The sequence below is a fragment of the Ambystoma mexicanum genome, chromosome 8, assembly GCF_040938575.1.
Source record: "Ambystoma mexicanum isolate Mex_15411 chromosome 8, UKY_AmexF1_1, whole genome shotgun sequence".
Lineage (NCBI taxonomy): Eukaryota > Metazoa > Chordata > Amphibia > Caudata > Ambystomatidae > Ambystoma > Ambystoma mexicanum.
This window is the reverse complement of record NC_090929.1, coordinates 1,308,071,937-1,308,087,462: the sequence shown is the minus strand read 5'-3', so window position 1 is coordinate 1,308,087,462 and position 15,526 is coordinate 1,308,071,937. Positions and strand designations below refer to the sequence as shown.

The following is a 15,526-nucleotide window of genomic DNA, read 5'->3' as shown; positions in this document are numbered from 1 at the left end:
GTGTCACAGCCTGCACTGAGAAGTGGCTTGTAGACGCTAGAGAGGCTCTCTATGTCTGTGTGCCTACCAAATTGTTCTGCCCTGGCTCTCTCTTCTAGTGCGTACATTGAGAAGGTGTTGCCTAGGAATGTGGATGTGATAGATATAGGCATTAAATGGAGCTCTGCTAGTGTGATCTAGCATAGTCATTTGTCAGGTCTCCTGCTCTGATCATGTGGTACAGCTTATTCAATGGTCAGGTCACTTGCTCTAACAGCGGGATCTAGCTTATTCAATGGTCAGGTCACCTATTCTGATCGGGGATTTCCATCTCATTCATTGGTCAGGTTTCCTAGATGATGTGCATTGTTCACAATCCATCATTTCTGTGTGGTCCTGTGTTTGACTGCACTGTTGTTAACTGTGAATTGTGTTATGGTAAATGGAAATGAAGTGAACAGCAAAATTATTAACAGAATGAGTTCCAGCCAAATAATATTAATGTGCGTTCTTGTACAGAACCTCATGCCAGATATTTGCCCCTTCTAAGCTCTTCAATAACAGATGTTATTATTTAAGTAATATAGCCCAAGTGGGGGGCATTACAGGTCAGATTATACCCCGGGGCAGATGTTAGAAGCCTGAGCAAAGCCAGAGCTTTAATATTAGCCATGGGCATTACCTGACTGGTAATGATTCCTCCCCCAGCGAGGGTTATATTGCTATGAACAGCCTGGCACGTTGTATTATGGTACTAATAGTGTTTTTTCACAAGTTGAGAAATGGCGTGTTTGCTGTTTCTCAATTTGAGAAAAAACTACAAATCAAGATGGCTGCCATCCACATGTGGTCCCTTCTCCCTTTCCATGGTGGCCATTGCTGTGACGGGGACTCACAGTGAACATTAGTGATTCCGGGGCTGGCGAGGGGCAAAGTAGCGCCAGGTAGGTGGGGCGGGGGTGGTGGGGATTGGAGATGTGGAAAAGGTGGGTAGGGCTGGTGGGGAGGGGACACGGGGAGTACACTTACCTGATTCCCGGTGAAGGAAGATGCCGGCCTTCAGCTCTGAGGATGCTCAGAGCAGGGGTGTTACTGTGTGGTAAATCCCCCGTTCTGAGCCTCCTGAATGGCTGGGAAGCCAACACCCCCTCACTGTGTTCTCATAATAATTTAATGTGACTTAATTATAGACAGCAGAGGGATGAAGGGCTGAGTCCACCCGGTTTAGGATTACAACTTTCAAAATGGAGGTTAGGCTAATGTCTGACGCCAACTCTTAGCGTGTGAGCTACAGAAGCCACTCTGAGAACCTGAAGTGTTTACTGCCCCCAGAGTGCATGCACTCCCATTGATCATATGGTTTTCACTCAGGGCTCTTCACTTAAGCTACGTTCTGCTTCATACATATCTTGTATTCTAAAGATATGCAAGAAACACTCCATTGTTTTATTTCTGCAGTTTCAGAAATGGGTTTCAGTTTTGCATGACAGCTCTGCAAATTCATTAGTGACGTGTCTGTATAGTACCAATGTTTTACGGTACAGTTGTTTTTATTTTAAACTAAATGGGTGCAATTGTCCACCTGAAATGTGTCGCTTTTCTGGTTCATTGATCCATTCAGTGTTGACCCTTGGGGGATTACTGATGTTTCTGTAATTTGGAAGGAACTTTGTGCTCGCTCGTCAAGTGAATGCAAACCACAGTGGGATAGTATCATTCCTCAAACAGCAAAATCGGTTTTGTATATTGCGCCTCCTTCCACCAGACTCCAGATTGTAAGTACAGTACTGGCACTGGGTACCAAACCTGTGCTGCTCAGTGTAGTCTTGCTTACAACTCCAGACCATTGTCCATGGGCTACTCTTCTTAGCTAATTGGAATCGTCTTTACCTTGTCCATTGAACACTCTCTGTTAGAATGCTGGTGTACTGATCGGATCTGCTTTTGGAACTGCCTTATTTTGCCCTGTGTGTACCTGCAATTACAATGCTGGACTACCGACGTCCTGTCCAGGCCTGATTAATGGACGCATTGACTGGGCAACTTCTATTCACTGCCAGCCAAGATTGAGTTTGTATCCTCGTTGCCTCGGGTTGATGTCTGCATTCTCATTCTGTCTATGGCATCTTTGCTCCGTCAGGGGGTTAGCCACTTGGAACTTCATCTTCCTTCTGCTTCATTTTAAACACCGGACCAGTACCCCACAAGAATGTACTCCATCTCCCCAAGGTCACTCTAAAATTCAATTGATCCTCATGTAAACACTTCAGGCAAAACTTCTTTACCCCTTTCTCCAGTTATGAAGTCCCACCCTATTATGCTACTGCCATTCTAAACCTGAGTCTTTTGGTTTCTCAAGAGGTCAGATGTTGGCACTGGGAAGTATCTAGTGCCTGCTTACCCTCGCTGGTATCTGGGAGAAGAGCACTCGTTGGTCACGCCATGGGTGCTGACTGAGGTCCATGGAGCTGATATTGCAGTACCAAGAAGCAACACCTGACAGATTGTGGACATATCCGTGAGGTTCATAGATGCCTATGCACCAAAGCAACCATCATGGAAGTGTGTTAGAGGACAAATTACTTAGGGATGGCGACGCAGCTGACATGTATCCTTTGCTATGCACCCACCCATTCAATGCCCATGGTCATGTTAAGTCCCAGTGCCCACCCATTCCCGCCCAGATCATTCCCCTAGGGCTCACTTTGATTTTAATCAGAACTGAAAACCTATAAACTGGAGGTCATCTTAATGGGAATTCTATGTGGAAGCAAGCTCAACAAAAATAATATAAATAATCAATGTCATGTATGCTCGCTTTACTTCACTTTCCAAGAGGCAATTGGCAAGCCCTACATGGCAGGACGGGCTCCACTCACCCCCACTGGCCACTCGGCAGTAACCGTCTTGCCATTGAGCCAGTCATTTGTCAAAGTCATTGCACACTTCATACTTAAATACCATTGTGAACCGTATGCTTCACACCACAGCCATGATGATGGTGTAACAGTGCATGTTCTCCCATTTCTTCTTAGGGAGAATTCTCACCCAAGTGCTAATTCCCTCTACCTTAGAGCCCTCCAGTTCTTTTGCTATATTTTGGGACTTTGAACCTTTCATTTTCAATGTGTTTTCTGTGTTTGTGTTCTGTGGATATGGAGTTTCAGACAACTCCATAGGCATCATCTTTTTCTTGTGTGTCACACAGCACCTTCAGTGCAGTGGCACAGGGATGTCTTTCAGACTCCCCAGAGTTTAAATACCTTCTCTGGGACTGACTACCGTCTCCCAGTGAATGAAAAGTTACATTGACTTTGCTAGTCGTTTTAAATTCATAGACCCAGCACAAACAAATCTTCCTATAGAGTGCTGGAGGAGTTGCCTAGCATCCTCTGTGTCTAAACACTCATGTAACAGTCAAATGTTACCCTTTCCTCTTGAAATGGCTGGTGGCAGTGGTTTTAGAACAAACTACCATGATTTTCCCCGACAGCGAACACCGGTAGCTAAAAATCGGGTCAGCCATGTTGTTCAATATGGCGCCCAAGACCCCTCTGTAAAAACAGACACCGGTCATCTTTTTTTGCCGTTTCATTTAGGAAAGGTCCTTCTTGTTTTTAACTCTGCGCGCCAAACCAGGTTTGATCCCTTTGTTCGATGCTCTTTGGCTGAAGCCCTCCTCTGGCGCCTGAGTGTCTGGGGTGGACAGGATGTGAGGGAGGTGCCCGAAACTCCCAGTGCTTAGTCTCCTAGGAGACCTGAATGCACTCTGGTGTGATTGGCAAGCTGACGGTCCGGCAAGGACAGCCGCCCTGTTGGATGAGTGGCAGCTAGGCTGGAATGAATGGGAGAAAACTCTTTAAAAGCAGGTCTCTGGGACTTGGAAGGCAGAGTCGACCACTGGAACAAAAGAACCAAAGACAAGCTGAAGGAAGATGACTGCTGCAACTCCTGGACCATTGGTTTGCCCGTTGAAGCCCTGCTGCAGGTCCGAATTGCTTGAAACTCCCTCGACAGAGAAGCCCCTTCAAGGACGACTTCTTCCCTTGAGCTGGTGGGAGCAACCAACTCGCAAGCGACCTGGACACCATCTCCATACTGGTCGAATTTTCTTCAAAGTGCTGTTGAAAACTGGATAGCCAGTGAGAAGGATACCAGTTTGAGGACTTTAAGGCACTCACATCTTAAAATCGACGTTTAACCAAGCGTGTGGCTTCCTCCCTGGGCAGTGCAGGAACCTCCTGATGTCCTGCTTCTTGTCCCCACGACTGAAGCTCAGGAACAGTGAGATCTGCAGGAACTGCCAAGAACAACTGCCTCAGCTACAGCTTTTCTTCATCCATAAGGTACTGTGCAAACGGCAAACACGGTGCGGAAATCCTTTCTCCTGCAGTGAAAGTTTGTGAAACTTTCCCAACTTTGGAGTCTTGTTCGCTCCTAAACTGACATATAACTCTTTTTCTGGCAAACTACTTCTAAGAACATTGGCAAAGACTTAACCATTTACTACCAGAACTGTGTTATACTATCCAAGACAATGAACCATTGACTTTGGCCCAGGCCTACTGAATTGAATTGCCTCTTGTAGTGAACTGAAATTATTTGCCTGCCTCTGAAAGTAATTGTGTTTTGATTCTTATAACCTTTGTCTTTCTACCCCTTTTAAAAGTTACTGAAGTGCCATGTGGCTCCCACTTCAGGGGAGCCTAACTTATTGGTTGTGTACTAAATATGCAAATAAATGTATATTCTTTTACCAATAAACCTTGGTTAAGTGTTTGCTTGAACTACTGTGATTGCAAGTCCTTTGTGTAACATCTTGTACTGCTCACATCCCTCTTGAGATAAGTCTAGCTGCTCAGTCACTGCTACCACATAACTGTGTAGTACAGGCTTGTACCAAAGGTGAGATTGTGCTTACACCTGTAGTCTTAATTATGTGTAGTGTTCCCAAAGGATACTGCATGTAAGTCTAACACTTCTACATTTCATCTTCCTTTATACCTGGCAAGCCTGACACTTCCCCTCTCTTTAGTCCATATTCAGAATCGAGCACAGGTGCCTGCTCCCTCCCTCTTCCTTGACGGTTGCAAACAGTGGCCTCTAGTGGCCTGTGCATTTCCTACAGAGCATGTGTCATTTCCAAATACAGCAGGAGACACTGTGCGCCGAATGATGAATGACGTCATTTTAAGCCTGGTATAACAGAACCCTTAGGTAGGCATGCTTCCTCCTCTCCAAGAAAGGCCACAAACAAGTGCTACGGTTTCATAATTCGAGTCGTTATGGCACACCCATTACATTTAACATTGAATACCCCTAGGTGACCACTAATTTAAAAATAAATCTTCTCCCGCGTTGAATCACTGTTATGCAACCTCAAGCTATGTGTGTTGCCCCATCATTAAATAGCACGCTGAAATATAGAAACGGGAAGAACAGAGTTTTAAGAAATGCAACAGAAATGAACATCAGAAATGAACATAAAATATGTTTTATCTCATACCAATTTTTGTCCTTTTTTCACACATTTCCCAAGTACATGCACACGCACCTCCGTATAACTATGTTGTGCGTTGAGATTGAAACTGCACGCCCATGCTCTCCTCTTTGGCTGGCAGACGGGGGACCTCCAGTGCCAATCTTTGGGCGCAGTGGTGTTCACGTGTGTTGCCTTGTGTCCTGAAAGCTCCTCAGCCCTGTGGCGTACAGCCCTGTAGAAGGCGTATCATATCCTCATGGTAACAGTCAAAGCACAGTAACATAACCTGAAAGAAGGGTGCCAGTCTGTCGCTGCAAACATATGGACCGACATCTGGCCCATCTCACCCTACCTAGCTTGTTTGATCACACAGCTTCCACCGGAGCCTTTCACGTGGTAAAAGGAACAGACCCTGCATAGTCCGCTCTGGTGACATTAACTCACTCTCGGTTTAGGTATCCCTACACTCTGATAGCCACCTTCCAGGTACGGTACCTCCCTCTCACCTTGAACCAACATAAAGTCTAGCCCGACATGACGTGATTGGTTATTTATAGCTTAATACCCAGAGGTTTCTAAGTGCAGACCCAGGGATCGAACCTGTGTTGCTCCGTGTTGTCTTGTTTCTAAGGCGAGCACGCTGCCCCTGAGCTATCGTCGCGAGACATGGCATGGAACACATGCTTAATAATAGTCTGTTGTCATCAAGGTGCCAAATACAAATTTGCACATATTACTTGTACATTTGATTGGTGTACTGATCTTTTCAATTCTACTTTACAATTACTTATTTAAAAACAAGTTCTTATGTTATTGTGCTTTGAAACAACAAGCTGGTAGCTTTTGATTGAGATGATTGTAACTGTATCATGCTCCCTTTTAGTCATGTATTGGCATTCATGTTGATGTTATATGCAACATATTATGCACCATGTTGCTACTTTTCGGCCTCGCATCCATCCCCTTGTGAAATTCCTGCATGAGTTCATCAACATCTGACATTGCTAGACGGCCAGTCAAGTGTGAAAAGCGTGTTATGCACTGCTGGGCTGGACGGGCACCTAACCAGAAACTATTTAGAGTTTACAAAATGTTACCAATCAATAAATGTAATTACCGTTAATAATGTCTGCCAAGTTTCCAACCCTCCTCGGGGAGGGACTGTGGCCAACAATAGAAGGTGAGCGGAAGCCAAAGGAAGCTGAGTGTGAAAGTCACCCCTGCTTCTAAATTATCCGCACACACAACTCACGCACGGGGGTAATCCAAAAGACAATGCATTTCCCCCGGCTGACTTCAAGTAGCTATTCTGGGATGCCGAGAAAAGGCAAGCTTTTATCTTTGCTTACCGGTGCACCCACGCCCTACTGTTCTTGGTAGAGATGTCTCGGGGCAGGTAAGACTTGCTGTCATTCACTTGCAATGCTGATTTCTCACGGTACACCGAAGGTAGACAACCAGCTGGAAAACGAAGCAGAGCTCGACGAAATGAAGGAGAATAAGCGGACGCCACTGAATAGGCGTCCAACTTTAGGCCTCAAGGTTTAAACTTCATTTTCTGATCTTCAAAACCCTAAATAATATCAGAACATGTTCCACTGCGTGTCATGCTCGCCCCCCCCCGCCCTTCTAACCACTGTAATAGTATCGCTACGATTTCCCTGTTTAAAAGTCCTCCTTTTATCAATCTCAAAAGGGTGAAAGTCTGAGGCCGCCCTCCTGAGATTCTAAGTGGGTCCCCGGTGGTGGAACAAGGAAGAAAGTGCATTGTCGACCTACCTTGCCAGCGCAGGCTCTCAGCTGGTCATGGTGTGCTTCATCCAGTTTCAGGAAAAGCACTGAGACAAAGAACTCCTCACGTTTTGGAAAGTCTCTTATGCTGATACAACATAGTTTTATAAGGGGTCACAAGGACTGGCACAGGGATCCCTGGACAAGTCTGTGAGACCCAGGCCAGGGTGGTGATTGGCACTGACTCAGAGAACTACAAGTCTTCCATCACTGCCTGCCTTCCCTGCGGGGGTAGGGTGCACAATGTCTGTGGAGCACAGCATGCCCTACACCACAGATTCCTTGGCTGGGAGTAAAAATGTGCCCCACGCCCCTGGTCTTACATTTAGCTCACGCTTAGGGAGTTTGTACTCCCTGGCAACATGTGCTGGAGAAGTGGTGGAAGGCCACTATTCACACAAGGTATCACCCCTCAAAAAAGGTCAACAGCAGTGGATCCATGGAGACATTTCCAACACCGCAGAAGGACCCTTGAGCACCTTGTGTAATGCTTAAATGCACTGCATTCAAGAAACAACGCATATTTAAGCAAATTGGTCCCTAATGGGACATGGACGCCTTCAGCGCATTTTGGAGTGTAGTCCACATCCTTTTGTGTAATTCATGGCTTCCAGCACTCCCACTCCGCCCATATGAGCTCTGATGTAACTTTGTATAATCGTACAATACACCTCTTTAGATTGAAGAGCTTGCCTCCCCTACTCAACATAAACTTTGCAAGTCACTTTCTTTTTGTTTTGTTTTGCTCTTTCCTGTTCTTTATTCCACTATGTTCACACCCCCATAAACTGGCTCAGCACTTGCTCTCATCTTTGTGTTGTGGGACAGGCACCTTTCAGGGGAATGCCTCTGCAATCTGTAGATGTGTTATTATAAATCATTTCTGATTTAAATTGTCATACCTGTTCTTCAAATAAATAAAACAACAAATACAAAACAAAAATGCCCGCCTGCTGAAAAAGAGTGAAATAATGCCAGCCTATGTTATAAAAAAATCCCTGTGCCCCCCAACAACACAAGGAAAAGCGCAGTGCTGCAGCACATAACCCTTTTGAACAGCGTATAACTCTACATGCCAGGCTACCTATCAAAGACGCACCAACAGCTGCAAAACTCAGCTGCAAAACTTCTTTCCAACCTCGATAGGATGGAACATTTTACCCCAGTCCTAAGATCATTCCGCTGGCTATGGATCAAAACAAACATTACCTCCGAGCACTCTAATCGCCATCGTCTGCGGAGATGACTCTAAACACGGAAAGAAAATGCCTGGCCAGACCGGGGAACACTGAGATCGGAATCAATGCACTTCCAGACTGTCTCTAACATTCTGACAAAACTCTGGAACTTCCTCCCAAATTAGAATCTGCACCATCAGGGACATGTATTTATTTATTTATTTATTTGTATATTGATAGAAGCACACATAGCACTCTGGCAGTTAGGCGCTAGTTACAGAGTGATGGCAGGGAAAAAAAGGGGGGAGGAGGAGAAGGGAGACAGAAAGTCGGTTAAACAGGTAAGTCTTCAGATGTTTTCTAAAGGCGTTGTAGGAGGGTTTGTCTCACACGCGGGGAGGGAGATTGTTCCAGAGTGCAGGAGCCTGGACAGGGAAGCTGGAGCCACCTGATTCGATCAGCTTGAAACTAGGTGTGACTAGGCAGTGGTTGTAGGCTGATCCTGTAGGCCTTGCCGAGGAGTGATCACTTGCCCTTCAGCAAATACCTTGAATATTTTGCTACCTAACACACCAAGCTAGTCTCTGCACCATTCCTACGATCTACCACCAACGCCACCAAAGTACATGTCAAACCATCTACATGGCCCTTCACTAACTCCCACCAACACATTCAGGGCGTGATTTAAAAAAGGATTTTACAATGCTGCAATCCCAATGAAAAACTTTTTGGAAATGTGGCCCTTAATCTCCTATGACTTAAGCATTAGACACATACAGTTATGGATCCTGTACTTAAAACATCAAAGACACTTCTGCAAACTTACATACTACACCAACAGCCAATGCATCCTGGCACCATGGCTCACGACAGTGCCAGTCTTCAGGCATCAAGACAATACCAAAGCTATCTTCTATTTGTCTCTGTCTCCCTCTAGCACATCCCACTCTCTATCAGACCCATCAGAGCATGAGGAGGCCACGCAAATGGTTGCAGGGCACAATAACAATTCCAGTAACATAACACTATAGCTTTCTCGTCTGAAACATCAAATATTGCAATGTCAGTCAAATGCTGAACAGTAATATCAATTACTTCTTGTATGCAGAAAAGTTCACGATCTACATGTAGGTCAGCACACTCCTGAAAATAATAGTTAGAAACACCACTATGTAGCATGCTTATATATATGCATACCTTTTATAGAATGTGATAATTCCTGTTGGACCAGCAAAAGGTATAGAACAATAATACAACAAATTATCTTTAAAAGCATTGATCCTCTGAGCTTCTCCTGGCATTGAAAGGTCCTTTATAAACTAGACTAAACCACCCAAATGACCATCTTCTTACAGATGTGACAGAATCAGTGCTTGGGTAGCAGCTATGGGTGGTGGCAGTAGTGGTGGGGAACTGCCCAACCCCAGTGTCAGAGGAGTCCTAGAAAATATTTGGGCCCTGGCACGTATTTTCTTTTTCAAACTAAGCACTGGACAGATTCAAACGCCAACAACGTACAGTGTATTTTCTTTATGCATGACAATTTTAGCTGGAGTAACCCCCTCCCAAATTATGCTAAACAACTTCCCAACTAGACAACCTTTAGAGCCACGGTCCATAAAACAGAGCAACAACCTCACAGAGGTTATGTGAGCAGGACGCCACTATATGTAAAGATGAAGCCTGCCAGGCTAGGACGCCGATCTGGGCAGGCCAAGAGTATTGACAATGGAGTTATTTTCCAATGAATTTGGCAGATCCACTGAAAGCTTGTTCCACAGAGAGCTAGAACTTGTAGGGGCTGACGTGTGCTTCCTGCAGTCAAAATGTGGATCTCTTCGTCGTATTCCCTCGTTTATTTACCATCATGTAATGGGGTTTGTATAGTGTTTCATCCCACAATTATTACTGAAGTTCCCCTGTTCGGCAACATCGATTCACACAAAAGAGGAAAATAACAGGATTTGTTGTGTCTGATTATTTCCCAGGGACCATGCATGTGGTTAACATGATGAAGAATTCAGAAACCCATATTTACTTCTTTTCAGAAGGTGAAGTGGTTCTGTTATGCTCCTAGAGAACTGTAAATTAGATGAGTCCAGGCTTCAGGGCCTAGAGCTTAGATGAAGAACAATGTGTTGCTTGGGGTGGTGCTAGCTTGTTTTAGCAGGTGGATCTCAGGGACGTTTTCAGAGTTCAGTAGCTCAAAGCTTTTCAGAGGCTGTCAAGGCTCTACTCCTGGAATGCTTTGTTGGCAGGACACAGAAATTTAATTTTAAACATTGAAAAGTATAAGGATTAAAAGCCAGAGTACTTTTTAGTTTGGGCTATTAGGTGTCACTTGTCTGTTATTATTGAAAAGTATTTGGAAAGCTCTGTCTTTGGCCAACAGTGCACATTTGTCCCGGGAGGATAGCTCAGCAGCAACATGCTCGCCTTGGAAGCAAGACGACACAAAGCAACACAGGTTCGATCCCCACGACACAAAGCAACACAGGTTCGATCCCCGGGTCCACGCTTAGTAACCTCTGGGTATTTAAGCGCATTACAAATACACAACTAAGACAAAGAACTACGCAACTAAAAGAAACAATTCCTGTAACAGCGCCTCAATGCCTGCGGGCTGTGTGAGCGCTTTAAAAATGTAAAAATAAATGAAAGTGCAGCAGCCTTCAATTTGTAAGGATGAAGGTTTTCTTAGGGAATGTGTGCATACCTTTTGCTCCACCCTGTGACCTCATACTGTGGCAAACCCTAGATATAGCAATAGAGAGGATGCTAAAACTACAGATCATCACAGGACAGGTTTACTGGCCTCTTCATAGCAAAACAAAGAAAGGCAGCCAGCAACGAAGCTTTAAAAAACCAAATGACCACTGAAGTAAAGCTATTAAGCTTTATTGTCAAATTCAAAGCGGGACACCACAAAGAGGAGAGTTGCGTACTAAATGAATAACTTGAAAGGCCCTGAAGCCAGGCCTGATTCTGATTCACCTTCTTTTCCCATTATTTAATCTTCATATTCTGATTTTCAGAGTCTGGCAATTCATGATGCATGGTCCCAGAGACCCTAAGCTTCCTCTGGGTCAGAATAATGCCCCATTATCACCATGTGAGCAACATAACTAGGTTGGCTGCTTGGTGACTGTGCATAACTGGTTTCTGGAAGTATTTCTAGTTTTTGGAGTACAGTAGTGGCTGTTGCTGATGCAGTGGAGTCTCTAGGAAGGGTCGGGCAGACCCCTTGCATAAAGCCTGACCTCACCCCCTTTACTCTTCCCGGCACTGAGCAACAGGAGGCGTTGTCCGGTGGACGTGCAGCTCACAGAAACTGTGTTTGTTACAGATTCTAGTCAGGTGAAATGTGTGCACATTGAATTTAATACAGGTTGCAGTTTGAAATTCACACCACCCGTCCCCCGGGGAACCGTCCTCATTTCACGTATATTTTGCTTTCTTTCAGTGGTTAATGGGCAGGTTCCTTGAATCGTGGGCTGAAATTACCGATCCAAGCCCACGTTCCATGGAACCAGAAAGCTGCTTCCCCCACCCACACTGCCATCTTCCCCCACCATCCCTTTCCTTTAAATGTTCTCGTACATCCCACACCCAGCCCCATTAACCTAATTTCTTCTGTGGCTGAAGCACCCACCGCTGCCATGCTGTTGCTGCCTCTCCATGGCCACCATGAAAATAAGGAGCGCCGCCTTGGTGATCCATGGTCGCCATTTTAAGAAGGTATTTTGATTCAATGAACTGGACGCTTTGAGGCATGAGGTTCATTGAATCAAAATACAATGCTCTCAGCATCCTGGGTTTCCAGATTGGAAACCTGGGGTGCTAATATCAATAACCACCCATTTCAAGGGCTGGAACTGGTGGTAAGGGCACCAGGGACTCATTAAAGGCCCTTGCATAAGTCGGGCCCTGGGAGTTTACCACCCGTTCCAGTCCTTGAAAAGGGTGGTTATTGCTTAAATATAACTTTAATATAATTGCAGTTATAAGAAGTATGCCATGACATATTTGTCCTGCTTCTAAGAACTGCAATAAAAGTGAAATAATAGGTGTTACATTAATAAGAAATGTAATCCCCACAGTCAAAGCATTACCAAAGGTTGTGGGTATGAACACGTAAGAAGAAATGTCTAAATATTAGCATCAATAATTCCATACAAAGGCTCAGAATGATGTCAAAGTCTTAAATCAATGCTGTGTGTGTTGATTTAAGTGTGAATAATGTGATTATTACTAAACCTCCAAAATGCCCCAACAAAAATCATATCCAATGCTGTTTCTTTGCTTCCATGAGATACATCTTAATCTAATAAATTTAGGCTATTAGGTGGCACGTGTGCCACCTATAAGCTGAAACTATTGCATCAGATTACAGAAAGGGAGAAATGCATATGAGCAGGGACACATATGTTTGGTTATGTGCCAACCCATTGATTGGCCATGGCCATGCTAATCCAAATGGCCATTCCCATGCAGTAATAGCTGGTAATACCGGCCATCTCCCCATGGAGTCCTATTGGACTGGGGATTAACCACCCTCGCTGGCACTCGTATTCCAGCGGTACTGCTGGTAACAGTGATACCGTTTGGGGTATCCGGGCAGATTTACCACCCAGATATCACCAAACTTGTAATAAGGGCCACTTACTTAATTGGGACTATAAATGCGCTACTGATGTAAATAAATTCCATAACCAGGTCTGCCTTCAGCCACTTGATTTATAGGCACTATGCATCTCCTTCACTGAAGTCCTGTTAAACACAAGCATTGGCAAAGTCAACAGTTTTGGCTTGTGTAGAAGGTTTAGGCATATGTTAGGTACAGCTATTAAATGCCCAGGTACCTGCACCATTTTGCACCTCCTACCATCAATGGGCAGTTAATACTTCTGTGGCAGTGCCTGGCAAGTGCCTTTCCGATGCCTACACAAAAGCCCAAACTGTTCCTATTGCCAATGCTTGTTTTGAGAGGGTTTTGATTGGTCTTTTCATTTTTGGTCAGAATTTGCCTGGAAGTTCTTTTTAGGCTAGTTAAATATGTGTCATGTTTTATGAGCTTTCTCTATAGTTCATTCTATTCATGCAATTTGTACATGACTACAACATGGACTCGGTTGGCTGCTAGATCCGTTGTGACGCGAGACGCCTGTGGTGCAGTAGTCATGTGAGTACCTAAACAGAAGCACGGGAGCGTATGGGAGGGTTTGAGTTATCTAGTGGAGCTGTGGAATTAGATTGTTCTCACAAGTTAGTAAAACATTGTGGCATCTTACAGACTGTGTGCATAGTAAGTCTGTGATTGGGTAGTTTAATTTGAGTATGTGCAAGAAGCCAGAGGCTTTAGGTGAAACACTGAGTTGAATGACCATGGTATCCTTTGCTTAATGTTAATGAATACAAGGAAGATTGCTTTATACTTGAACCAGTGCAGGTAACTTTCCTTGGTTGGGTTTTATTTGAGCAAATGAATTACTATCTATTTGACAACGTATCCTAGACAATTCTTCCAGTGGCAGCATCTGGTGTGGGCAACTTGCTTAGAAATCGTAGGGTGTCTTCAAAGTAGTGGTGGAATGATGAGTCATGATATTGAATGGCCTAAAGTTGCAAACTGCAAACAGGGGGACAGGGTGTATAGCCCAGCGAACAAATGCATCCTCAGCAGAGATCTGTGTGTGACCTGTAGGTCACAGCTTCGAATCTTGTTGGATGTACAACGCCTCTCATGCCTTTATTTTTATTTTATATTTTATTGTTTAATGCGTGGATGTAGCTCGAGAGCAGGGAAGCACTGTACAGAGAGTAGGTAGCCAGCATTTGGGCTGGCATTTTTTACCGGTAGAGCAGTGCTGTGAGTTGAGGTCTGTGCGTCGGTATGTGCCACCACTGGAATGTATTCCGTGGTCAGGTGCTGTTGAAAAAGCCATGTTTTGAGAGATCTATGAAATTGGAGGATTGTGGTGGCATTCAGAGATGACACAAGGATCGAGTTCCAGAGGGTGGGTGCGTTACATGAGGATTGTGGGTCATCTCTTTGCAGATGAGTTGTGAATCGATTTGCTGCACAAGGAACATGTGCCACCCGATATGTGGAGCTTTGCCACCAGGTACGCTGGTGTGTTACTTGTGACTGCTTTGTAGATGATACATGCAGTGTTGAACAGTATCCTTGCCTGGAGAGGAAGCCAGCGTGGTGGACTGCTTTTAGAGGAGCTTAGTGAGCAGCTGGGAGCCCCATTGGTGTGCTAGATCACAAGGGCCTGCACAACGGTGCGGATGTCCTGCGGCGGGATGAAGGGTTTAATTTTGCGAAGGGTGGAGAGTCAGAGCTAGGCTGTTTCAGCCTTCTTGGCTATGTGTTTCTGGATGGACCGGCTGCCATCAATGGTAAAGCCTTAGGATTTTGCTGAGTCACAGAGTTGTGGCCCAAATCCGTGCATGTCATTGAGCCTTTTGTGGCAGTCATTACAAAGAGCGGCATTTCCCTTGCTATGAGTAGCTCCAGTTATCAGAGCCTATCACGACCCACATTGTAATGGGTACCAATCCTAATCAATGGGTGTCTAGGTATTCAGTGCCTCAAGCACATCATATCCACCAGCTGCATTGCAAGATCACCAGAATGACACAAATCACACTGCTAGCACCACATCTACTGTGTGCTAACCTCAAATAAAAAGAAACATGCTTTTGCAACCCTAACATAACTGGTAACTTGTTCCAAGCACTGCTGTTTAAGGTCTCTGGAGCCGATGATGGCAACCACCTCAGATGTGAGAAAACACAGTGTTCTCTTTTCTCTGCAATTTCCACTGTCCAAACCTACCTTGCATATAAATGAACGTGTATGCAATTGAAATGCAAAGTAAGCTGTGTCTTGTCACATACACTTCCCTCAAATGAAAGGTAACCTTTTGAGAAGGGTACAGTACACTGCAGCGGAGGGTGACTTTGTATCAACCTCTCCTTCTGCTCCTTTCTTGTGTAGTCTGGAAACCAATGTTCTCGCAAAATGAAAAAGCAAAAGGGGGGCCTGTAGTATATCCTAGCACCCCAGGCCAGTGATTAAGGAACGAGT

The 15,526-nt window shown here is 44.8% G+C and overlaps 1 protein-coding gene across 2 annotated transcripts in view; it reads right to left on the bottom strand.

Annotated features, from left to right (window-relative positions):
- STK32C (serine/threonine kinase 32C) overlaps positions 1-15,526 on the bottom strand; it is a 2,128,976-nt gene that overhangs the window by 1,647,137 nt on the left and 466,313 nt on the right. The window lies entirely within an intron of this gene.